This window comes from Camellia sinensis, chromosome 6 (assembly GCF_055761805.1).
Source record: "Camellia sinensis isolate YWXY chromosome 6, ASM5576180v1, whole genome shotgun sequence".
Taxonomy (NCBI): domain Eukaryota; kingdom Viridiplantae; phylum Streptophyta; class Magnoliopsida; order Ericales; family Theaceae; genus Camellia; species Camellia sinensis.
Genome location: NC_138966.1, coordinates 51505851 through 51531789, shown reverse-complemented (window position 1 = coordinate 51531789; position 25939 = coordinate 51505851). Strand labels below are relative to the sequence as shown.

The 25939-nt window shown below is 38.3% G+C and overlaps 1 long non-coding RNA gene across 1 annotated transcript; it reads right to left on the bottom strand.

The window, feature by feature from the left end:
- Nucleotides 1-765: 765 nt before the first annotated feature.
- On the bottom strand, nt 766-3475 carry LOC114264119 (uncharacterized). Its single transcript, XR_014331667.1, has 3 exons — nt 3306-3475; nt 2385-2423; nt 766-1057 (listed from the first exon to the last, which is right to left on the bottom strand). It is a non-coding gene; the product is annotated as an uncharacterized LOC114264119 (long non-coding RNA).
- Nucleotides 3476-25939: the final 22464 nt, after the last annotated feature.

Below are 25939 nucleotides of genomic sequence, written 5' to 3'. Positions count from 1 at the left end.
CAACCAATCCTTGTCCAAGATGACATCGAAACCCGACATGTCTAAGAATACAAATGCAAAAGTAAGTAGGCGCCCGACAACCTCTATTTCACAACCACGACATCCCCTATCCAAGTCGACCTTACCCCTAACTGGAGACTCTACCCTGAGCGGAAATACTAACTGAGCCACCTCTAACTCCAAAACTAATGTGAATGTAGACGAAATGAAAGAATGAGATGCACTAATATCAATCAACACATTGGTAATAAAATTAAACAACAAGAAGGTACCTCTCAAAACAGAGGGTGCGAGCAACTAATCCGGCGTGGTAACAACATACACACGTCTAGTAGTTCTCTACTCCACTTGCTCACCCTTCAGAGCATAAGTTTGATATGCTGACTGAACCGAAGAGGCTCCCTAGGTGGCCTTTGAGGCCTGTACTGACTGGGTAGGCTGATGGCTCTATGTCTGCCTTGAACCAGAAGCACCAGGTGTGCCACCTGTTTAAGGGTAAAAACTCCTCAAATGCCCCAACTGCCCACACTGATAATAGGTAGGCAACTACCCTCTTCTCTGATTCTGGCTTTGAGAACGAGCCGTAGATGGCGCAGACTATTGCCCTTATCTTCTCTACGGGCAAACTAGAGACTCGTGGCCCACCTGGCCACACCTGAAGCAAGTGATCTGTCACGCCCCAAACCCGCCCCTAGAAGTTTGGGCATGACCACTTCAAAAACGGACACTTAACCTGTTATATATAACATATGGGGCCTGAGTGGAAGCATAAATTTTATATAATAACATGCAAGGAAAGAGCTACATCCATTGAGAGACCACTATCATGCCAGGATCACAAATAAACAGATAATAATAGTTACATACACATATACAACCCCGCCCGTGTTTGGGCGTATAATAAAAAAAAACATTAGAAGTTACAACATATTATAGACAATCAGAATCTAAGCCAAAACTTCACCAAACGGGTAGGCTTCACCCAAATGCTTGGACACACAGAGGCTAACAAGGAAGACGAGCATTAAAAGTTGAGGCTGACCTCCAAATGCAAGACCTACGGAATCAGACAAAATACATAGTGAGATAACCTCAGTGAATAATAGTACGTGAATAACTCAATGTTCAACTTGAATTATAATGCAAATCAGAGTTTATATAATATAAAAGACAGGTAGTTAATCTGATTCCGTACTAATGTCAGAACGGTCTTGTTGGTTCACAAATTCACAGACTGGCCCTTGGCTTGGTGGGTTCACATATTCACAATTAGCCTTTGGCTTTATAGATTCATAATTGAGATTTATAATTTCACAACTTGGCCCTTGGCCCTTTGAATTCATAGTTTCACACGTTGGCCCTCGGCCTCATAGATTCATATTTTCACAAGTTGGTCCTCGGCCTCATAAGTTCACAAATTCACAAGTTGGCCCTCGGCCTCATAAGTTCATAGATTCACAAGTCGGCCTTTTGCCTCATAAGTTCATAGATTCACAAGTCGGCCCTTGGCCTCATAAGTTCACAATTTCACAAATATTCATAATTTCACAAGCTGGCCCTCGGCCTCATAGATTCATATTTCACAAATGGCCCTCAGCCTTATAAATCATACAGAAGCACATAGTTCCTTCTAATTATTCACATGAGGTAACATAGTTACGTTACGTTCAATAGAGTGCTAATAGCAACTATTACCAGATTGAACTTCATAATGCAGTCACATCCCATTTGTTTGTCATGAATTACTACCTCTAGTTCACAGATAACAGAATGTTATTACATATTAAACGAGTCCAGAGATACGCAGATACCATAATCTCGTAATACACTTAAATTCCCCTTGTTCGTTATAAATCCATACAACTGACTTACAGATAACAGTGTGTTAGTATCCATTATCAATAATAAACAGAACGTAGTACCCAGTAATGCTCTTAGATTTTCCCATGGTTTCTCATAAGGTGACATAATTGTCCCACAATAATAGAACAACACTATTAACGATAAACAGAAGGTAAATGCTCCATTACATTAATAAGAGTGGAGCCATTCACATCATAACGTGGGTCACATAATCGTGTTATTGACATTCAATTCTTTCTCCGGATTGAGTCATTCAGAGGTTCATCTGATAGTTAACATAATTTCATAATGGTTATTAACGTACAAAACAACCCGTACTCTTATCCAATTATTCGTTTTGATGATCCACTCTAGGTAGATATCTGTATCATGTCAGTGTGTGCCAAATCCTTCAATGTTTATATAAGTTCACACTAATTCTCGTTCCACATACATGTTAACTTAATTGACCACGGAGAACAAGATGTTAATAAGAATCATTGACAACGGTAAATAATGTGCATCAGAGTACTATTACTCACAGTACTATAACGGAGTGCTCGTCCTTCTCAGGTTATGCCCTACACGTGTACACAACTTATACAGTAAGGCATCAAACACAAATTCCAGAAATACCAGAGGGTTAAGCACGTAAAACAGAGCAAACAATATTTTGCAGCATGAAATTTCAAACCTACTTCTCCAACTCAATATATATATATATATATATAAGATTACTAGTCTTATAAAACACATCATGGAATTTACACCCATTCATCTTCTATTCAAAGAAAGAAAGGGTTTTTTATGAACATTTCCATGTTCCCCAAAACTCCTTAAATTTCTAGTGTTTTCACCAAAAACCAAACATTTCCCCATCCCCATAAGAAATCCTATTAAATCATTCTCTTGATTTAATAACTAAGCAAGCCCAAAAATATTTAGTAAAATGATTTGGGATTAAACCCATTCTTGAAAACTTCACATTTTAGGTCCCAAAAATTAATATCAACATAGTCAATACCATCCCACAAACAATTCAACATATCTCAAAAGGAATTCTTAAATTCCATTTCAACATTCCATAATCGAATTTATATCATCCACATTATCAATAAATCTTTTCCCCCAATTTCCCTTTTATTAAAACATAATTTACAATGCATTTAACAAAGTTCAATCGCAAAATTTAAACATAATTTTCAAACATAACCAAATTCCAATTAAACTTGAGCACATCTAATTCAACCTACCACTTTCATGATTCAACTATCAATTTGGGCCAAATCATAGATTATCATCAAAAATCAACCTAGGGTTTCTAAGAAATCTACAAATTTCAAATAAAATTTTAAATCTTCTTAACCCATTACTTTTTATTTCAAATCTTCCCATTTATTAGGCACCCTAGGTCCATAACCCACAAACCATACTCTAAACCCCATAATAGAACCCCAACATACCTCAAAAATTTCGAAATTCCATTCGGTAGAAAGTGGTGATCTCCTCTTATTCTCCATCCTTGATGCAAGATCCATGGTTGATTTGTTGAGAAAAGTGGAGGAAATCAAGGTTTTGGGAGCTAGGGTTTCAGACATGGAAGAGGGAAGAAGAAGAAAGGAAAAGAAAATCTAAGAAATGACTCAAAAATCACGTTTTTGAGCTGCTGCCCCGCACATCGCCGCACATGCGCCGCATTTCCCGCACGTGCGGTCCTGCTTCCAGCACAAATATGAAAACTTCAAACAGACGTAACTCTCTCATCCGGACTCCATTTTAGGTCATTCTTGTGCCCAAATTGAAGCCCCAAAAATAAGCTTTCCAATGGTTCTAACCTCACATCCAAATTCCAAGTGTGGAACAAGAAAAGGGCAAAAGAGTGACGGTTGGTCGTAAACGAATTATTCAAATTAAAGTTTTTGATCCAATCTTACTTTACCATCATATTACCACCACAATCAATAGCCCAAAATAAAATAGGGAGGTTCCAAATACACTAATAAAAATGCCACAGATATAAATCACTTTTCACAGAAAGTAAGTAAATGCACAGAATAATAGATCGAAAATATACTAGAAACAGATATGAGGGTCGGGTTATTACATGATCCCACCCTGACTTCCTCTCCCTGAACCAGAACTCGATCCTGGAAAAATGGATCTAAATTGTGTTGGCTAGACTACTAGGACTACTGTAGGGTAGAACCCCTCTGCCTTTTATTACCCCGTACCTCCCCCTGAACCTCCTGACTCCTCTTCTTGGAGCCCCTTATCATTTCCTCTTTCGTCTAAATCACGGTCTCTAAGTAAACTGTAACTCCAAACAACCGTGTTCCACTGTCACTACCAACTCCGATGCAAATCTAGAGAGGCTAGTAAAAGATGCCTCAAACTCTGCTACAGGCGTGTTCAGTTGCTTGAGCTTCAAGAACTAATTCATCAACTTATCCCTAGTAGTGGGAGGTAAGAACTTGTCTTGGAAGGCGTTGACAAAGGCCTCCCAAGTCACCCCAATACACCCACGCACATACTTCCACCATTGACCTGTATCTCTCTTCAGTTGGAAGGATGCTGAGGTTACTCTGAAGTCATCATCCTCGATGCCAAGCATCTCAAACGTCTTCACTATTTGCTATAGCCACTCATTTGCCTTCAGTGGCTCTTTCGACTCCCCTAAAAACTCATTCGAATTCGACCAGAAGAACTTCTTCTTCGAAAAAGACAACCCTGTCTCAGTAACATAGGCCTGGACTTAATTCTCAGCCCTGAGAATGTCTATGGATTCCTTCAAAGCACTAGCCATCTCTCGGGCCAAAACGTCCATGGCTTGTTGACCTGCTGGCTCGGCTATGCTGGCTTGACCAACTCCTTCCTCTTGCGCTAGAATCTCATCTAGTAACAGCACCTCCTGCCGCCTAGGCCTACCACCCCTACCACTACCACTGCCACATACATATCCTGCCATTCTAATAGAGGTAACACAACAGATTAGCACATTTATAAAAGTGCTGAACCTAATTCACTCACGTCCTAATATGGTGGACAACAATCAATTCACTCTACATAAGCACCTAATCACATAAACACAAATGAACTTTCTTTCTAGATAATGACCATCCCAGGACAATGCTAGAGTTCCAATTAGAAATAGCAGTGATCAAGTTCTCTTCTAACAGGACTTCAAGAAACTCACACACCCAAGCAATATCTGAGAAATTAAATCTCATACTCATTTAGTCACATAACCATGTTATCACATAGCATACCATGTTTACGTCTAATGTTATCTAGCAAAAGAACCCATTGTGGTAATAACCATTTCTCACGATCCCAAAATATTCAAACCCAGTAGATCTGATACCAAATTGTAACGCCCGAAGTTTGTTTAACAGTAACCCATTTATTAACAATGCTACAATTGATTAACAATCTCATAACTTCTATTCATTATATCTTTGATCATTACAAAAGATGACATAGGCAATAGACATTTATAAATCCTAGATTTTGAATCTATAACATATAACATCAGTATAGGAATAGAAAGGAAATTAAAATCAAATAGGGAAATGCCCTAATGGCTTACAACTTTTCAAAACGGTGCTTGGTTACAACAAAATGAGTTTAAACTCAATACAAGTAAAGCCCGAGGCTTAAACTTATAATTACATCAAAACGAAACCAAAAAGAAGCATTAAGCTCTCAGTCCTCCCAAGCTACGTCCTTGACGTAAGCATATTATCAGCACTTGAAAGTCACATAGGGTGAGCCAAAGCCCAATAAAGATACTCTAACACAGTATATGAATCTTAGCAAAATTATAAGGTGAATGCATAATGCATGCTATTTTCCAAACATTTCCCGTTTTCCATTTCAAAACAATGTAACGCCAGATTATACATCAATTCTTTAAAATAATCTTTTTATACAGAAAATAGGATAATGGAAACTACACACTGGGAATCTCTAGGTACGTGTTTGCAAATAAGCTATACAAGCACTACCAAATCCATTTTACCGATACAAACCGGAAGGATCAGCACCTAACCGAGCGGGTTTCTGAACATTTACAATGTTTAGTGTATAATGATGCACAATGCACAATGAATGAGAAATTAGTTTCAATTCAACCTAATTCTCATACATTGTCTACAATAATCAAAATTATCCTCCACTGATAGCCCAAAACAGATATTTCTAAACAATATAATTTTCAATCAACAGATACATTTCATCAATTATAACAGAAGTGATATTACATATCCAACTCTACCATCATCGTCAACATAACCATTATCCCAATTTCAACATTAACCAACACCCTTCTTCATTTCCTTTTTCACAATTCTAAATGTCCAAAATTAGGGCAAAACCCCATTTTAAATTTCCCAAATACATAACCCTTTTCAAAGAGCAAATAACTAAGCTAAAAATCATAAAAACAGTTAAAGAAATTCCTACGTCGAAGTAGAAGTCAAGAAGCAATAACGAGTATAAAATCAACGGATTTAGAGTATTTGGAGTAAAAGTTCGAGAACTAGAGAGAGGAAGTAGATCTAGGGTTTTGAAATGTTTAGAGAGAGAAAGAGATGAAAAAGTGATCCAAAAAGGCCGTCTCTTGGACTGATATAAGCACAGACCGCTCAATCGAAGGAATGGTCACTCGAGCGACAAACACAATAAATGATACCGCTCAAGTGACCAGAATTACCCCTCGAGCGCACAATGACCCCCTTCTAATAGTTCAGACCTACAAAAGTTCACTCGAGCGCAAGAAAGACTGCTCGAGAGAAGTATACAAATTCTCAGTAGTTTTGCAGACTGTAAAAGACTGCTCGAGCGCAGGAATGGTCGATCGAGCGAACAAACAAAAATCTAGACAACAACTCTTTGAAAAACTAACCTTCCAACCTGTTTCAAACACAACCAAAACTTCCAAAAGCCAAACTCAATCAACAATAAGATGGAAATGAGTTGAACAATAGTTAAATACATGGGTTTTCGAATCCAAAAGCAATTAAATGGGTCAAGTTAAAACCAGAATCGTTATATGACAACTAAAATTTCTAATTTAAATTGCATAATAAAATTCATTTAAAATATTAAAATCGAAAACAAATTGGAGAATGGAATAATTTTTTTAAAGTGAGTAGCATTGACTCCTTTGCTCGAGCCATCCCAAATGAAGTCTATTGAAGAAAATACCAGAAACTAAACTATATTATTGATAAATGATGCAAAGAAAATGAGATACAAATAGATCAGGCTGAGGCACGGATATCTCGTTTTCTTTAAGGAGATCAAGCCCACTGCGGTAGGAAGAATCCAAATACCGATGCAGCAGTCACAACACTATGACTTGTCCCCTCCAGGATACAACAGCCCGACCACTTGTCGTATGGTTCAGGCCAACTCTGCACAAGATGGTGAACCCAAAGCTCCACCAATAAAACACCCTTCTTTGTTAGTAATCTCTCTTGTATAGAAAATAATTGATGTGTTAGTGGTCTAGAAAAGAGTAGATGAGAGGGACTATTTATAGGCTATTAGGACCTTACAGTTACACCAAAAATAATGACCATTAAACAAGAAAATAGTTACACCAAAATAATGACCATTAACCAAGTTCATGAATTCTATTTAACCTCCATTCATGACCAAGAGGTTACCAAAGTAATAAAACCCCATTTATGAAAAGATAAATCAATAAATAAATATAAGATATTATAATGATCCAACAATGTCTTCTGTAACCTGTATCAGGCTCTACCTCTAAATCATTTAAATCATCTTGTCAGCAATTTTCAACCCCCGTTTATAGTTCTCTTCCCTAAACACACCTTTTTATTCCTCTTCTCCCAACTACGCTTATAATTTTTAACCCTACAATCAAACTCTAACTGAACTTTTTTAGAATATAGACTGACCATATTCTATGATCTCTATCATTGTTATGATCAAATGCTGTGTCTTGAAAGGAGACTAATGTAATTTACAAAAGTATAGAATAGTCAGACATGTGCAAGGTTAAAATTAGGTCAACTATTAAAAATATGAGGAAAAAATCTCAAATCAATTAGAAAATGAATACAAAAAATCTCATTTTCATAGGGTGCGAGTCTATTTTATGGTTGGTGCAAATAATTTCTTGTATTTGATGCAATTCTTTTTTGTGTGTCAGAATTGCATTCCAACGATTCGAATAAGTTTGCCCCACTGATACACAATTCTCTTAAAATATAAACTCAATGTTGAACATAATTTTAATTGGTCACAAACTGAATAGTACAATACTTGTGCCAATTTGTAATGCCATTTTCTTTGTCCAATTCAACACTATAAGCCAATATATTTACTTTTTAGTTTGAAAATTAATTAATTTAAATATTCTAACTATAATAAAAATAAAAATAGAAAGAGAAATCAATCTATACATAATTAAAAATATAAATATATAAATGTTGTTTAGATGTATAGAGAAATATTTTCGATATAAATAAATAAAAACTAAATAAGAAAAATTTGATCTTAATATCTTTGAATTGAACTACTTAGACTAATCTTAGATCAGTTGAACCATTCAATTTACAGTTAGCATTAGAAAATTACATTTATTAATAATTTATTGAAATGGTAATTTTGTAATCTACTTAAAAATCTATTGATTTTGTATTTTCAATCAATTGGGCATAAATAAAAACCTTATTTGAAAAATAAGTGAAAATAGTAACTATTTTAAGTTATATATTTTATTTACAACTATTTAACAAAATTGCATAAGAAACTTGATATTAAATTTTTTGAAAAAAATATTTATGCTTCCTTCATATAATGATTACAGGGAAAACAAAATAAGATTAATTAAAAAAAAATAGATTTTTTTTTTTTTACAATTATGTAATTCATTCTTTTCATATTATTAACCCAACCCAAAAATAAATAAATAAATAGTTTCTTTCATTTCATTTTCATTTTTTATGTCTTTTTTTAAATAAAAAAAAATTAACTGAGCATATAGGTAGCATATAACATTTTATGTTATTTCATAATTCTGTTTTATTTTATTTTATTTTTTAAAAATTTTTGTAAACATTTTTTGAATGTGTGATATATAAGTATTGAATAATAACATTAATGTGGTCTGACACGTATGGAACAAATTAAGGATCTTGAAAAAAATATCGAAAAATAAAGTATGTGGAGTAGATTCATGGTCACAATCAGAATGCAGCTGATCTAAACGTTTTATTTTGTGAAAAGTATTTAGAAAATTAATATATAAATATTGAATGACAATATCAAAGATGGCTAATAAGAAAAATGAAAAGAAAAAAAAAAATTAGGGAGCTCAAAAAAGTGGCTAGAAAAATTATCAAAAAATAAAGTGTGATGTAGATTTAAATTCATGTAATGTGGGTTAAAACAACAATAAATGTGATCTAGATTTTATTTTTTGACAAATTTTTTAGATATATATATTAATTCGTAATAAAAAATAATTAGCAAATGAATGATAAAAATTTTACAAATTGAGAAAAATATATGTTGATTTTTATCATCAATATAAGAAATAGAAAATTTCCATATTGATAACAATTTCAAAGATTCTCTAATTAATGGACAAAATTTGAGAGATATTTCCATATTAATCATTAAAATTAAAAAATGAAAAAAGAAATTAATATGAAACAATAATATGATGACACATATATTTTTATATTATAAAAATTCAGAAATTTAAGAAAAGTATTTTGAAGATTTTATCAATAAAGATCTCATAACGTTTTGTTTATATTATATAATAATAATTAGAAAAAAGATTGAGTGTGGTTAGTTTCAATTCTTATATAGCGAAATTCATAATCTAAATAAATTTGTGCATTTTTTGTGAGAGGAATTGTGGATGTTATTGGAGATTTCCCAAAAGTTTCAAAATTATTTTATTTATTTATTATTATATTTTATTATTTATTTCTTTCTTTCTTTCTTTTAGTAGTCTTATTTTTTTTGAATTTTAAATATGTGTTTGGTTTCAGAAGCAATAGGTGTGTCTGTTCCTAACAGACACCATAGAGCCTTTTTATACAGGACTTTAACATTGGGAAAAATATATAAAGTTCTCTCTCTCTCTCTCTCTCCCCTCCTTATTGTATTTTTATATTCCATATTATTTTGGGTTGTATCTTGGAGTTGTTTATAATTGTTAACGACTTTAAGATAGCGTCTTTGACGTATCTCTCACCATCACATGAGCTATTTTTTAAACCCTTTTCTTTATCTTCTTATTTTGTTATTTATATGTATATATAATTTTATTAAATTGGAAAAACCTATTTTTCAAAATCTGTTTTGCTTTCAATTTTATTCTATAAAATTTATTTAAAATAATTATTGTTCAATTCCCCTAACAGATGCACAATGGGGCTTACTAGTGGAGTAGATTCATTGATCAAATTTAAATTTGATATAAAATTTAAAGAAAAAAAAAATTGGTTAAAACAGTACTCTAATGATTTTATCAAATTTATATCAAATGAAGGGATAACTAAATTTTCTTTAAATCAAGGGAGTTTTTATCCTTTCATCAAATTATACAAGTAGTTAATTTTGCATAGGCACAAAATTTTGTAAGTTGCCGTTGTTTTGTAGAGATATTTTGTTGGTTGCTCGGGCTATAAAATCACAATGCTTTATTTTTTATTTTCACAATATCACTATTTATACTGAGAAGGTAATTTATACATAAATTGGGCCGAGCTAAGTAAGTCCGTTGGAATAGACCGAGATAGATATAGTCTTGGGCCGAGCCATGGACCGAGGTAATTATCTCGGTAGCCTTGGTTCTTGGTTGAATTGGTTCGGTCAAAGGTGGACTATCAGTGGCCTGGTCTAGCAGTCGTAGACCGAGGTATCTGTGGGAATCGGACCGAGCTAAAAGATAGCTCGGCAGGAGGTCATTCCAAAGACTAGGTTGACTAAATTGACTTAATTAGCACCGAGCTGTGTAAGCACGGTTATGTCTTGTGCTAGTCAGAGTAAGAGTTGCAACTATCTCACTTAGACAAGTAGTGAGTAAGGAGTTATCAGAATATGCATTATCCTTGGGAATGTAATTCTTAGGAGGACTCTGCAAAGGGGAGTAGAGTCCTACTAGGATTTTGCAAACCATCTCACTTGGTTGGTAGTGAGTAGGGTGTGTGATTCCTAAGAGGACTCTTATAAGGAGAGTTAGAATCCTACTAGGATTGGGTCGAGCAGAATCTATAAAAGCTCATAGCAGGACCTATGGACAGGTATCCCAATTCTTACTCTAGAATACACAGAGCTTATTGTCTATTGTCTAGTTGTTGACTTAGGCATCGGAGGGGTTTCCGGCACACACCCGCCAGTTAGCTCACGTTTGTGTTTTCAGGTGGCAAGGCAACGTTGTTTGGAGGAGTGCAAACTTGATCAACAGGATTATACAATAAGATTATTTCGCGCTCGTACATATACTTTTACCATTTATTGATGTGCACTCACAATTTCTTCTTATTCTTTTTTTTATTTTTATTTTTATCATTCCGAACTTCAATTTTCTCTTATTTTGAATTTTCACTCACAAGCAGGAATGGAGGGAAAGAAGGAATGTGGAAAAAAAAAAAAAAAAAAAAGAAGAAGAAGAAGCTTTTGGGATGAATTAGGAATTTTATAAAAAGATTTGATGAAAATTTTAAATTTATAATTGGAGTGCATCATATAAGATCAAATTTTTTATTAAATTTGATAAAAAATTTAATAAAGTATTGGAGATACTTTAACACAAGAAATTTAGAAACTACATTATTGATGAGAGAGAATCTTAATTCTTAATAAAATTAGGAGACTCGGCCATAAGTTCAATTTAAAATTTTTTGAGGTAATAGTCCCAAGTTATATTATTTTGAGATCAAAATAATAAAATAATTTAAAAGACTATACCTCTACTTATTTGTCTTTCTATCATCTATCTATCTGTGTTATCTATCTATCTACTTGTCATCCAGTATTTGTCCACATGTCACATATTTGTCTACTTAATCTGTCTATCTGTCTATCTGTCTATATTACCAACACTACTAGTTGTCGCCGTCAATCACCTCTAGCGACTTTTCCGATCATTTTTTTGATCAACTTTTCTAGCGACAACAGTGGTCTAGCAAAAGCGGATTAGAAATGAAAAAAGAAAAAAAAATTATTCAAAACTATAATTTATCATGTTTATCGAACAATTTCAATAATCATGTCTTTATCTCCAAAATAAATAAATAAATAATCTTTGGACATGTTGTCATATTTTCTCATTGAAAAGAACTTATCGCCAATAAATTCATAAAATTAAGCGTTGTACCTGCCAAATATTATTGCTTATTCCTGACTATTGGAATTTCAAAAAAATCACCAATTTATGGCATTACTATCGTTGAGCAAAATTCTATTAGAAAATATTGAATGTCAATACATAAACTGTGTGGGTAATTTTCTTACCACACTGCCCGTCTAGTAATCAGTTGAAGAGCACGGGCAGAATAGATGGCTTTAGTAACTTGTAACAGAAAGAAAAAGGCTCCGGCGGTGGCTCTTCCACCCGGGGGCACTCCGACGATCAAGTCAGTATATCTCTCAAAGATAATCAAGTGCTAAACTCAAAAGCTTGAGTATAAAACTGCGTACCTTAGACCCATGGGGGTGCCTCTCTTTTATAGTTAATTCAATCCAAGTCCCACTAGAAGCATGACTTCTATAGACTTCAATTCAGTGCTCACTTAGGATTTCTCAAGAGATAAAGATAAACTCCCTAAGAGCTTTATCCTTATCTTGGCTAAGTCTCCTCTTTGTCCTAGGACTCTTGTCCCTTATTCGCTTATCTCGGATTCTGATATCTTCGGAGATAACCTCGGCAACTCCGAGATCACCTCAGCGTAACTACCACGACATGTGGCACTTCGGCTGACACGTCGGCGTCGCCATGCCACGTGTTGGTATCCAAGAAATATGTCCCCACAACTGCCCCCTAGGTTCTATTACCTCGGCATTCTGAGGTGATGGAACCTATATCGATATTTTATTCTACATAGTGGCTCAAAAACTGTTTGGCCGAGACAATTCATTTTTAAGCCGATGTGTTCTTTTCGGAGAACAAGAATTCAAATGAACTCCACCACGCGCATGAGCTGTCATGCACATCTAACCATTCCTTTTACGTGCTTTGTCTTCATTGGCCTGTGTCTGCGACGCGCCTGAAAGCTGTCTTTCACTCGTCTGCGCCGTCTGACGTGTGCGTTGCTCCAGGCGTAATAAATGCCCTGCTTTTTGCCGCCGTTTTAAGTTTTTTTACAAAACTTTTCCTTCTATCTTCTTTTCCTTACTTTATGCATTCAAATTTCTGGTTTTCTCTCTCTCTAAACTTTCTGAAATCCACCATTGTTCTAACTCCAAGCTTTACAACCGTCTTCATTCCTCCATTTCAGCGAAGCGTTTGCTGTTCTGCTGTGTCTGCAATCGTTGCCCTACCTCGGCGACTTTCATTCTGGCTCCATTTGTTCTGGTAAGATTCCGTTTCTCTTATTCTCAATTTCTTCTATACGCTTTTGTTTACTTGCTGCCATTTTTGTTTTGCTCAAACCTTGGATTATTCATCTGGATGTGTCCATTCATGATTTCACTTATCTCTTGAACACTTGTACTGTTTCAACACTTTTCTTGCCACAGTTCTTGACCTTTTACTTCTGTACCTCTTTCGCTTTTGAGAATCATACCTCTGTTCTTGATTCTGAAACGTCATTCTTTGTTTCTTTTTTTCTGTTTTTCCTTTCCAGATCTGTGCCTTTGATCTTGTTCTTTATAGTTTTTAGGCTTGGGATTTGTTTGTAGAACCTTTAATTTAGGGAAAACTGAAACAAACCGTACCAATACTTACCTAGGTTGTTGCCGAGGTTCCAATAACCTTTTAAGAACGCCTCATTTCTAAGACCTAGCCTTCTGACTTTAGGCCGACGTTATGGGTATGTGGAGACATCGGGTAAATACCCCAACAAAACTTGAATACTTTAGGCAGGAGTTCTCCATCCCAGCCGATGTTCACCTTAGGCTAGCTGGGGATGGTGATTTCATCATGCCCACAGATCATACGATGCCCTTTCCTATTGTAGCCTTTACTGAATGTAGACTCCGGCTTCCACTCAATCCCCTCTTTCGCGAGGTTCTCCACTACTATAGGTTGAACCCTATGCAACTTACCATCAACTCTTATCGAGTGATTAATGGTATCATAGCCCTGGCTAGGCAAGAGAACATTAGGATCACCCTTTCTGATATCCAATTTTGTTATACCATGTGCCCCCTTAACCTGAAGAAAAGAGGTTATGTCTACTACCTCAAGCCGAGGTCCACCGAGTTCAAAATTGTAGCCGACCTCCCGGACTCCAACAAGGGAGCCGGGGATGACTTTGTCATTGCTTCGGGAAATTGGGAATTTGGTCCAGACGAAGATGTTCACCTCTACCCTCTTCCTCGAACAGTTAAAGAGGGCAAGGGTAAGAGCCCAGCATCAATACTTAGTTATTTCTTTTTCAAGTCTTCAAAACTTTGTCTGTTTCTAATGTCTGTTTGTTTGTCCTGCAGATCTTCATCAGCCACCAAAAAACTTTCGCCAATCGTACTTCCCAGGAAAAGATTTAAAGAAGCTCCTTGATCTTCCAATCCACAAGCGCAAAGCTCCACTATTACTAAACTTTATTCCGACATACAAATCCACATTGCCCGACGTCCTGAAGAAAAAGAAGAAGAGCCTCTCTCCACCTACTGCCACAACTATAACCGCTTCTTCATCCCGAACAGATCAAGAGTCCACATCTGACCCAACCAATCAACCATCCACTTCGGCCCCATACTTGATCCCAATACCAGAAAGAAAACGTCGGCGACGCCTTGTCAAAACTGCCGAAATGGGTCGCGCAAAGCCAATTGCCCAAAATCTCCTAGCCGACCTCCCGACTGATGCTGATGCTGTACCAACCCAACCAATGCCCCCACCGAAACCAAAAAGAATCAAGAAAGCCCAGCCTAAGGCCAAGGCTACTGAGATTGAGACTGAGGATACTTTGCCTATCTCAAAACTGGCTGAGAGTAAGAAGACTTCTTCTGCGCCTTCAAAAAGGTCCGCCGAGACCCAGCCCTCTGAGTCCACCCAATCAAAGAAGCCGAGGTCTTCCTCAGCTACTACTTCGGGGTCCAAGAAACCCGATGTCCCCTGGGCCCCAAAGTTGACTTTGGAGGATAGGCCAATTATGTCAACTGAGAGTGCCGACGACATTAATGTCGGTGTCGCCCTCAGTACTGCTCTTCTTCTTCCAAGCGATCTGGAGCGAAATGCTGGGTTCAGCGAGTATGAGAATTACGCGCTAATGCTCCAGCACTCCGTTCAAGTAAGTGTTTCCTGTTTTGTCTTTTCTTTCTGCTTCATACTTAGAAGATTTTCTAATACTTCTGTTTTCTTTCAGGCCATCCAGCACGCCCATTCATTTTCAATGCAATCTTTTGAAAATCGGCAAAGATTGGTCGATATGAAGAGGGAGGTTTCTGCCCTCAAAAAGGATAGTAAATCTCTTGAATCAAAGATGAAGAAATTGGAAGATCAGGCCGAGGCTGCTACTAAGGCCCAGCAGATAGCCGAAGAAAAAGCGGAGTCTGCTAAGGCTATTAGAAAAGTTGCTGAGGCCGAAAAGAAAGAGGCCGAGGTAAAAAAGGCCCAAGCCGAGAAGGAGCTTCTTAAGGCTCTCGCCACCAAAGAGGCCGAAGTCAAAGAAGCTGATGAGAAGGCCTATGCCCAGGGCATGGCCGACGTCACTGAGGAGTATAAACTTCAAGTCAGGCAGGCATGCAACAGGGGATTTTCCCTTGGTTGGATGTCCTTGATAAAAAAACTCAATATCCCAGATGACTCGCCACTGCGCCAGGCCGACGCTATTCCTCTTCCATTTCCTCCATCTCCACCTCCAAGCCAAGCTGAAGATGAATCAGAGTCTGAGGCTGAGGATGAAGACAACAATGATGATGAAGCCCTGGTGAGGAAATGCAAGGATGCTGCCGAAGCCAAGTCCCTTCCTTCCATTGAGCAGGTCATCAACTTAACTCAAGATGAAGAAGATGGTGAGGTTGAGGAGGTGCCCAAGGAGGCTGTTCCAGGGCAGCTATCATCCGACCTTCTTCTGGCTGAAAGAAGTCTCGATAAAACACTAGCAGAGATTAACGCCAAGCTGGCGGCAGAGAAGGTTGCCGAAGTGGCTTCGCAAGAAACTTCTGAGGTCCAGACCCAAACTGCTCCTGGGGCTGAGGAATCACAACTTTGATGTCTTTCTTTTCTTGTACTTTGTACTTTCTTTCAATTTCTGGACAATGTAAGCTCCCTCTTATGGCCGATGTGCCTTTTTTGTATACAACTGCAACTGTTTTCCTCTAAATGCTTCAATTTTTATTTTCTCTGGATTACTCCTGTTTGATTCTATACTTAGCATATGTTGCATGCCTTTTATGTCTTGCCACCTTTGTACAATCTTCTCGAGATTATATACCTCGGGTACAATAACATCAAACTTTACTTCGGCAAGATACAGACCTACAAACTCTTAGTAAATTCCAACAAGTGTTTAACATGTATTATTCAATGTCAAACTTCTGCAAACGTTTGACAAGTGTTTAAACTGTGATCTCAGTCTAACCCACTTGTAAATTGCTACAAATTTCAACAAGGACTAATATATACTATAAACTGTTCGCAAGTTATAACAAGTGTTAAATAATGGTCTACTTGTAAATTGCTGCAAATTTCAACAAGTGTTTGAACAATATACTTAGCTTTTACTTCAACCTGCAAATTGCTGTAAATTTCGATGGATGATCACATGCCGGCTTAACATTATCTTGTAAATTGCTACAAATTTCAACAAGTGTTAAGCATCTTCTTTTGGTTGGATCAATCCTGTAGATTGCTATAAGCTGCAAACTATAACCTCGGCTTCACTTTGACTTGTAAATTGCTGTAAATTTCAACAAGTGAAGAGAAACAGTAATCTCGGCTTATCTTCAACTTGTAAATTGCTACAAATTTCAACAAGTGAACGTAAGGAATCAGCTTAATTCCAACTTGTAAATTGCTAAAAATTTCAACAAGTGAATTAAGGAATCAGCTTGTCTTTAACTTGGAAATTGCTACAAATTTCAACAAGTGAAGACAAGGAATCAGCTTGACTCCAACTTGTAAACTGCTACAAATTTCAACAAGTGAAGACAAGGAATCAGCTTAATTCCAACTTGTAAATTGCTACAAATTTCAACAAGTGAATTAAGGAATCGGCTTGACTCCAACTTGTAAATTGCTACAAATTTCAACAAGTGAAGATAAGGAATCAGCTTGACTCCAACTTGTAAATTGCTACAAATTTCAACAAGTGAAGACAAGGAATCAGCTTAATTCCAACTTGTAAATTGCTACAAATTTCAACAAGTGAATTAAGGAATCATCTCGGCTTAACTTCGGTTAAGCATCATCTCGGTCTAATTTCAGTTTTAAACATTATCTTGGTTTAACCAACTTGTAAATTGCTACAAATTTCAACAAGTGGTAAACGCATTCTTCTTCTTTCTGCCCCCAATGTGAACCTGAGTTCTACTTGGGTTCTCATTATTCATGTCTCCAAAAACATCAGCATGTAATTTTATCAGTCATATGTGTTGAAAGAATTCTGAAAAAACTTTTATTAAAGACATCGGAAAAAAAATACTGCTCATCTAATGATAGAAGAATTTTAAATTACAAGTGTTCCAAGGTCTTGGCAGTGCTTTGCCCTCGTTATCTTCAAGCCAATAGGCTCCATTGCCTAATATCGAAGTAATTCTGTAGGGTCCTTCCCAGTTTGGGCCAAGCTTACCCTCTCTGGGATCCTTTTTGTTGCCGACGACTTTTCTCAAGACTAGGTCGCCGACTTGAAAATCTCTTGGATTGACTTTTTTGTTGTAAGCTCTAGCAAGCTGCTGCTGGTATATTGCTAGCTGAATTGCAGCCTTTTCTCTTCGTTCTTCCAAAAGGTCCAGATCTCGGGCTAAAACTATGTCGTTAGTGTCATTCTCTACTCCCTAGGTCCTGATCCCTGGGATGCCGATCTCCAATGGGATGACTGCTTCTGTGCCATAAGCCATGGCAAATGGGGATTCCCCTGTTGATCTTCTCGGCGTATTCCAATATGCCCAAAGCACGTTGGGCAACTCGTCTACCCACTTTCCTTTTGCTGCCGGCAGCCTCTTCTTTATTCCATCCAAAATTACTTTGTTGGATGCTTCTGCTTGACCATTACTTTGGGGAAAACTTGGTGTTGAAAAGTAGTTCTTGATCTTGAATTTGGCACAAAAGTTCTTGATGAGTTTGCTATCAAACAGTGTTCCGTTGTCGGCAACTATTGCTCTTGGGATGCCAAATCTGGTGATGATGTTTCTCCATATAAAGTTCTTGACGTCCACATCTCGGATTTTGGCAAGAGGTTCTGCCTCTATCCATTTGGTAAAGTAATCTGTGGCCACCAGCAAGTATTTTCTCTGCCCAGTTGCTTGGGGAAGTTTCCCAACCAGATCCATGCCCCATTGGGCAAACGGCCAAGGGCTGGACACTGGGTTTAGGTCAGTAGCTGGCTGATGTATCAAAGGTGCGAACCTTTGGCATTGTTCACACTTCTTCACGTAGGCTTCAGCATCCTTTTGCATGTAGGGCCACCAATACCCCTGGGTAATGGCCCTGTGGGCTAATGATCTGGCCCCAGCATGGCTTCCACAAATTCCTTTATGAATTTCATATAGGAAATCTTCAACCTGCAAAGGGTGTACGCACCTTAAAAGGGGTCCAGTGAAGGATCTTCTGTAAAGATGTCCATCTTCTGTCAAACAGAATCTTGCAGATTTCAATCTGACTTTATGTGCCTCCTTACGATCTTCTGACAACTTTTCTTCTTTCAGGAATGCAATAATTGCATCCATCCAGCTTGGCCCCATGTCCACACACATTGCTTGCTGCTTTGTGCTTTCTATTTCTATGCTCGGGCCCGACATATAGTCGATCATAATTGTTCTTGTTTTTCCAGTCTGTATTGAACTTGCCAGGTAAGCCAACGCGTCGGCGTGGGTGTTGTCATCTCGGCTGACTTGCAGTAGTCGGCAGTTCTGAAATAGGGCTGCCAATCTAATGACCTCTTTTGCATATGCCGACATCCTTTCGTCCCTGGCTATAAATTCACCTGTTAACTGGTTAACAATAAGTTGTGAATCACAAAAAACTATTACCTCATCTGCTTCTGCTGCTGCTGCCAGTTTTAACCCTGCAATTAATGCTTCATATTCCGCTTCATTGTTTGAGGCCTTGAACCCCAAACGGATGGACTGTTCTATTATTTCTCCATCTGGAGATATCAGCAGTACTCCTGCCCCTGCTCCTTTTCGGTTCGAACTCCCATCGATGAACAGTCTGAATGAGTTGCCGATGTAGATGCTGTAGGGTCTGAGCTTTTCCTTCCTTTGATCTTTTGCGTTTGGCTGGGATTCTCCTTGCTTGCTGAGACAATGCTCATCCTGGCTCAACGGAGCCCGTTGTTTGATGGTTTCGGGCGTGAATTCTGCCACGAAGTCGGCTAAAACTTGGCCTTTAATTGCCGTTCTCGGCCTGAACTCTAGGTCATACTGACCCAGGGCCACTGCCCATCTTGCTATCCTTCCTGTTAAGTCTCCTTGTTGTAACAAGGACTTCAGTGGATGCTCTGTTAGGACCATAATCTTGTGCGCCTGAAAGTAATGGTTCAACTTCTTTGAAGCCATTACCAAGGCTAGCATTAATTTCTCCAGTGGTAGATACCTTGTTTCTGCGCTCGCCAAGGTTTTGCTTACATAGTAAACCGCCTTTTGCTCCCCTTTTTCTTCTCGGATTAGTATTGCACTTACTGCATGTTCTGAAATTGCCAAATACAAAAACAGTTCTTCCCCTGGTTCTGGATTGGAAAGAACCAGAGTTGTGGTCAAGTACTTCTTTAGGTCGGTTAGGGCGGCTTCGCATTCTTCTGTTCACAGAAAGTCTGTGGCTTTTTTAACCAAGTTGAAGAAGGGTCTGCATTTATCTGAGCTTCTGCTGATTAATCTGTTTAGGGCTGCGGCCCTTCCAGTAAGCATCTGAACCTGTTTAGCCGACGTCGGGCTCTGCAGCTCTAGGATGGCCTTGATTTGGTCTGGGCTGGCCTCAATGCCCTTTCTCGTTACCAGATACCCTAAAAATTACCTGATCCAACTCCAAACGCGCACTTTGATGCGTTGAGTCAGAGCCGGTACGTTTTGAGTCTATCAAAGACCTTTTTTAGGTCGGCAAGATGACCCTTAGATTCCTTGGTCTTTACGACCATGTCATCGATGTAGACTTCTACCGTTTTGCCAATCAGGTGCTTGAACATTTTTGTTACTAACCTTTGGTAAGTTGCTCCTGTGTTTTTTAACCCAAAAGGCATTACCTTGTAACAGTACAAGCCTTTAGGGGTGATGAACGCAGTCTTCTCCTCGTCTGGTGGGTACATGGCAATCTGGTGGTACCCCCTGTATGCATCCAAAAAACTCATCCTTTCGTGCCCCGAAGTTGCATCTACTAGCTGGTCAATCTTGGGCAGAGGAAAGCTGTCTTTGGGGCAGGCTTTGTTGAGGCTGGTAAAGTCTACACAGACCCTCCACTTACCGTTCTTCTTTTTCACTACTACTGTGTTGGACAGCAATGTCGAATAGTGAACTTCTCGGATGGCCCTGGCTTCCAGAAGTTTGTCTACTTCTTCTTCTACTGCTTCGACGTGCATCAACGTCGGTCTTCTGGCTCGTTGAATCACAGGTTTTGCCGATCTGTCGACATTCAGTCTGTGGCAAGTGACCTCGGAGTCAATGCCAGGCATTTCGTAAGGTGTCCAGGCGAACACCTCAATGTTGGCTCTCAAAAAATCTTCCAGTTCTTTTTCCTCTTCTTCAGCTAAGCCTGAACCGAGAAGAAAGAAACGTTCTTCGTCGCCCTCCTGGACTAGGATTTTCTTTAGTGTCTCTTCACTCTTTTCGGTTGGCTCCTTGCCGACATCCTCTAGGGCCTCCATGTCCTCGTCTTCAATCTCTGCCTCTTTTGGCTCTCGAATGTTGCAAGTGGACTTTGTTGCTGCCATGGAGCAACTTTTTGCCTGCAGTTGATCTCCTCTGACTTCTTCAATTCCATGTTCTGTGGGGAACCGTAGTAGTTGATGCAATGTTGAGGGAACTGCCCCCATTGCATGCAACCATGGTCTTCCCAAGATGATGTTATATGGTGAGGGTGTGTCAATCACCATAAATTCTGTTTTGATCTTCTTAGTACCAGCTTGTACTTCCACGCTTGTTGCGCCCAGTGGCCATGTCGGCGTTCCATTGAAGCCGACCATAGGGTTGCTGGATTGTTCCAGGTCGTCAGGATGAAGGCCCAGTTCCTTGTAACATCTGACGTACATGATGTCACAAGAGCTGCCTTGTTCTATTAGGATGCGTTTTACTTGGCATTCCCCAACCTGGAGAGATACTACCAAGGCATCATTATGCGGATGCTGGACCATCTCTAGGTCGGCTTCAGTGAAGGTTATCATTGGTTCTTGGCTTTCTTCAGGCCAAGGTCTTTTTTCCCTGATTTGGTAGACATGCTGTAAATGCCTTACCCTCTGGGTCTCTCCTCTGACTTCGTTCTCGTTGACCCTTGAGTGGATCACATTAACCACCCTTGGCCCTCCTGCCTGTGGTTGCTATGCTGGAGGTGGTGGAGCTGCTGGTGCTTGAGGCAATCTTGCCTGTTCTTCTCTTGTTCTGGCCTTGTCTTTCCAAGTCTTCTAAGTGTGCTTTTAGGGCTCCGCAACCCTGAGTTGGGTGCCCTTCTTCATTGTGGTAAGCACAACGCCTACCAACGTTTTTTCCCATGAATTCCCCTGGTGTTCTTAATGGAGTTCTAAAATAGGGTTGGTTTCGTATTTGATCCAAGACTTTATGGATAGGGATTCGGAACACCGTCGTCACTGCCTGTTTACCCTTCAATTCTGTTTCTTGCTTGATCGGCCCGTTGTTACCTCGGCCTCGCTTTGGCGAGCCGTTTCCTTTCTCCTGCTTTATCTCTTTGTTTCCCAATGTATCTTCCTCAGCTCTGGCGTACTTCTCGATTCTCTCCATGAGTTCTTCCATGCTTTTTGGCAGTGTTTTTGCCAAAGACTTCCGTAATGGGCAGTCATCTTTCAGGCCGTTCTTGAAAGATACGACCGCTACTTCTTGGTTACATTCGGGTATTCGATTGAACACCTTGTAGTACCTCTTTTCGTATGCCCTAAGGCCTTCTTCCTTGGTGATCTTTAAAGCCATCAAGGCATCGACCCTCAAGGGTTGTAGTTTGTTCGTCACAAACCTGGCCACAAACATCTCGGCCAGGCCTTCCCATGTCTTCACGCTTCCCTCTGGTAGCTTATGGAACCAATCGGATGCAATTTTCCCAAAGGATGAGGGAAATACTTTGCAGAGCAAAGGCTCGTTCCCACTGTATAATGCCATTGAGTTCAGGTATAGTCCAACATGAAAGTTGGGGTCTGACTTACCATCATAAATTTGGAATCTCAGCATACTGAATCTCTTTGGTGCTTCAAATTTGTCCAGTTCTACCGAGAATGGTGTTCTCGGCTTAACTTTGGAAGTGACCTCGGCTTCGACATTCTGCTGTCTCCTTTTGAAGTAGTCCCTCAAGTCTTCCTTACTCCTACCTGGAGCTCGGCTATCTCTGGACTTCAATCTTTTTGGCACACTACTTTCGGCCTCGTGGTGGGCCCGTTTCGATCTTTCTCCATGGGTTGTGTCAAAGCAGAGTGCTTGCCCTTGAACATGACGATGTTCTTTGGGCCCTGGATCCTTCATGCGATGTGTCCTTCGGGACTCTTCTTGCCTTGGTTCCTCTCGTCCGACTTCCCTGGAAGGTCGGTGAGAGTGGCTTCCACTCCTGGTGTGCTGAGGGGCTTCGGGGATTGCTTTTCTTCCTCCTTTCTGGGTATTAATCGCTGGCATCAGCGTATCTTGCAGCGAGTATGGTGGCTGCATAACATTGTTTTGCATCATGAAGTTGACCACTGACTGTAGGTCTGCCAGCTTGTTTGCCAAGTCTTTTACTTCCTCATCCCTTCGTAGGCACCTATCCCTCCAAACCTGAAGGTTATCTTCATTATAGTACTTGCCTTGGTCTTTCCTTTTTTAAGCGCCGCCTTCCTGGCCTGCGTCTTTTTCTCCGTGGCCTTGGTCATGATTTTCTGTACTATGGTTGTCTCCTTCAATGTCAAGGTCAATTGGTCTACCACTCCCAACAGGAGTGTCGCCTCCAATGTTTTCCCTTGGTCCGTCACTGGCCATCTATTCTTCTAAGATTCCCACAGACGGTGCCAAATTGTGTGGGTAATTTTCTTACCACACTGCCCGCCTAGTAATCAGTTGAAGAGCACCGGCAGAATAGATGGCTTTAGTAACCTGTGACAGAAAGAAAAAGGCTCCGGCGGTGGCTCTTCCACTCGGGGCACTCTGACGATCAAGTCAGTATATCTCTTACAGATAATCAAGTGCTAAACTCACAAGCTTGAGTATAAAACTGCGTACCTTAGACCCATGGGGGTGCCTATCTTTTATAGTTAACTCAATCCAAGTCCCACTAAAAGCATGACTTCTATAGACTTCAATTCAGTGCTCACTTAGGATTTCTCAAGAGATAAAGATAAACTCCCTAAGAGCTTTATCCTTATCTTGGCTAAGTCTCCTCTTTGTCCTAGGACTCTTGTCCCTTATCCGCTTATCTCGGATTCCGATATCTTCGGAGATAACCTCGGCAACTCCGAGATCACCTCGGCGTAACTACCACGACATGTGACACTTCGGCTGACACGTCGGCGTCGCCATGTCACGTGTTGGTATCCAAGAAATATGTCCCCACATAAACCAATCAAATTCCAGTGGGGCATCAGGGTAACAACGTCTCCAAAAGCAACCAATAACTTCTAGTTGGGTGAAAGGGTGTGTGGCACGTGATATAGCTAAGGAAAATTCTATTATGTACCTCTCATTATCTCATTTTATTTTTTAGTTATTTTTAATTTTTTATAGTTACAATAATATTTCAATTATCACTCATGAAATCTTCAACGTGTAGTGTTTGATTAGGATTTTTTTTTTTAATTATAACTCAAAAAATATAAAATTATGTCATTTTCTTATTTAGTTATAATGTGCATATTGTATTCACCTTTCAGAGGTTTGTATGAAAAATAAATTTGGTGGTTAAATTGATATTTATTGATTAAAACAATAGTAGTTAAACCATCTCCAATGGTTATTCAAACCTTTCATCAAATTTGAATTTGATGAAAAATGAGTTCTTCTCTTACTTCAACGATTGCATCAAATAGGTATCAAATTGAAATTTTCATTTTTCTTTCATCAAATTGAAAACGAATGTGTCTTTCATCAAATCATTATTCATTGTCGTTGTTGGATGTCCCTCCGAATGTCCTTTCAGATGACCACCTAAAGGCAAAAATTTGTAAAAAAATTACATTGGCCGATGGACCGCCTGGTCGTCCGCCCAGTCAACCACCTCAAGGCAAAATAAAAAATAAAAAAAAAATTACGCTGGCTGGTCGACCGGTATTTTGATGAAGCTCTAAAATTTTCTATTGAAGCACTTGATATCAAAGAAAGCTTTTACTCAACTTTGATGAAAAAATTGATTCACCATTAGAAATGCTCTTAGGTTTTGTTTAGGAAGTGATTAGCTAAAAAGTCAAAAAACTATTACAAAAAAGAGCTCTGCTACAGAGCCCGAAAGGGTTTCGAGCCAAATTTGGCTCGAATTTGAGAAGAAGGAGGAAGAAGAAGAAGGGAAGGAGGGGGAAGGGAGGGGAGGGGGAGGAAGGACTGGAGGGGGCCTAAAAAATGGAGGAGGAGGGGCTGAGGCGAGGCAGACGCGATCGGTTTATTTATTTATTAATCTAAACAATTTTCTTATTTCTGCTAAGTGAAATCGATAGAAAAATAATATTTTAATCATTAAACTCAATGTAGATATACATAAAATGTCTAAAATACTCTCTCTCTTTTTTTAGAGTTTAATGAATAAAATACTATTTTTACATCAGTTTTACTTTACAAAAATAAGTAAATGGTTTAAATTGAAAATAAATCAAAAAAATAGAATTTAAATTGTCAAAATTAAAAAATCAAAATTTATTTTATTACAAGTGTCGAACCCTAGGATTTTTTTTTGTAATTTTTCCCAAATTGTATTTCCAAACAAACCTTTAATACTTTTTGTTAATTTTTTTAGAAATAATTTAATAATTGTCAAATAATAAATAGTATAGAACATTCCTCTTATACCACAAAATAACTTCTTCGTTAGTAGAGTATGATTTAATTACAAGTTATCAATGTGTCATTTTTTTTTTTTTTTTGGCCAAGATTAAAATATGTTAATTTATTAGTAAAATTAGATTACAGCTAAATGAATCAATGCTATTCTATCAATTCAAAACTCTAATATTCCCTTTACCACACTCTATAGTGTGGCTACAAGACCACATATCCAAACCTAAGGTATATCAATGTGCCATTGAAAAGTGTGTTTGAAAAGCATAAATAGGTGCTTCTATCTTTTTCTTATACAAACCTATTACAGTTTTTAAAAAATAAAAACACTTAAAATTAATGGTCCCGCAATACATAAATAAAAAATTCATGATAATTTTCAAGTATTGTGGTGATACCCTAGAATTTTCCTTTCTCATATAAAAATGAAGTTGGGTTTTGGAGACTCAATGCAGGGTCACTGCTGTGTGACCACTGCTGTTCCCTTTCCTGCTGTGGTCCATAGGGTCCCATTTTATCTTTATTTATTTATTATTTTTCAAATCCTTCTCTCATGCTCATGGTGTTATTTGTTGGAGCAAGATATTTGCAATAATATAATATTTTTATTTATTAATCTATT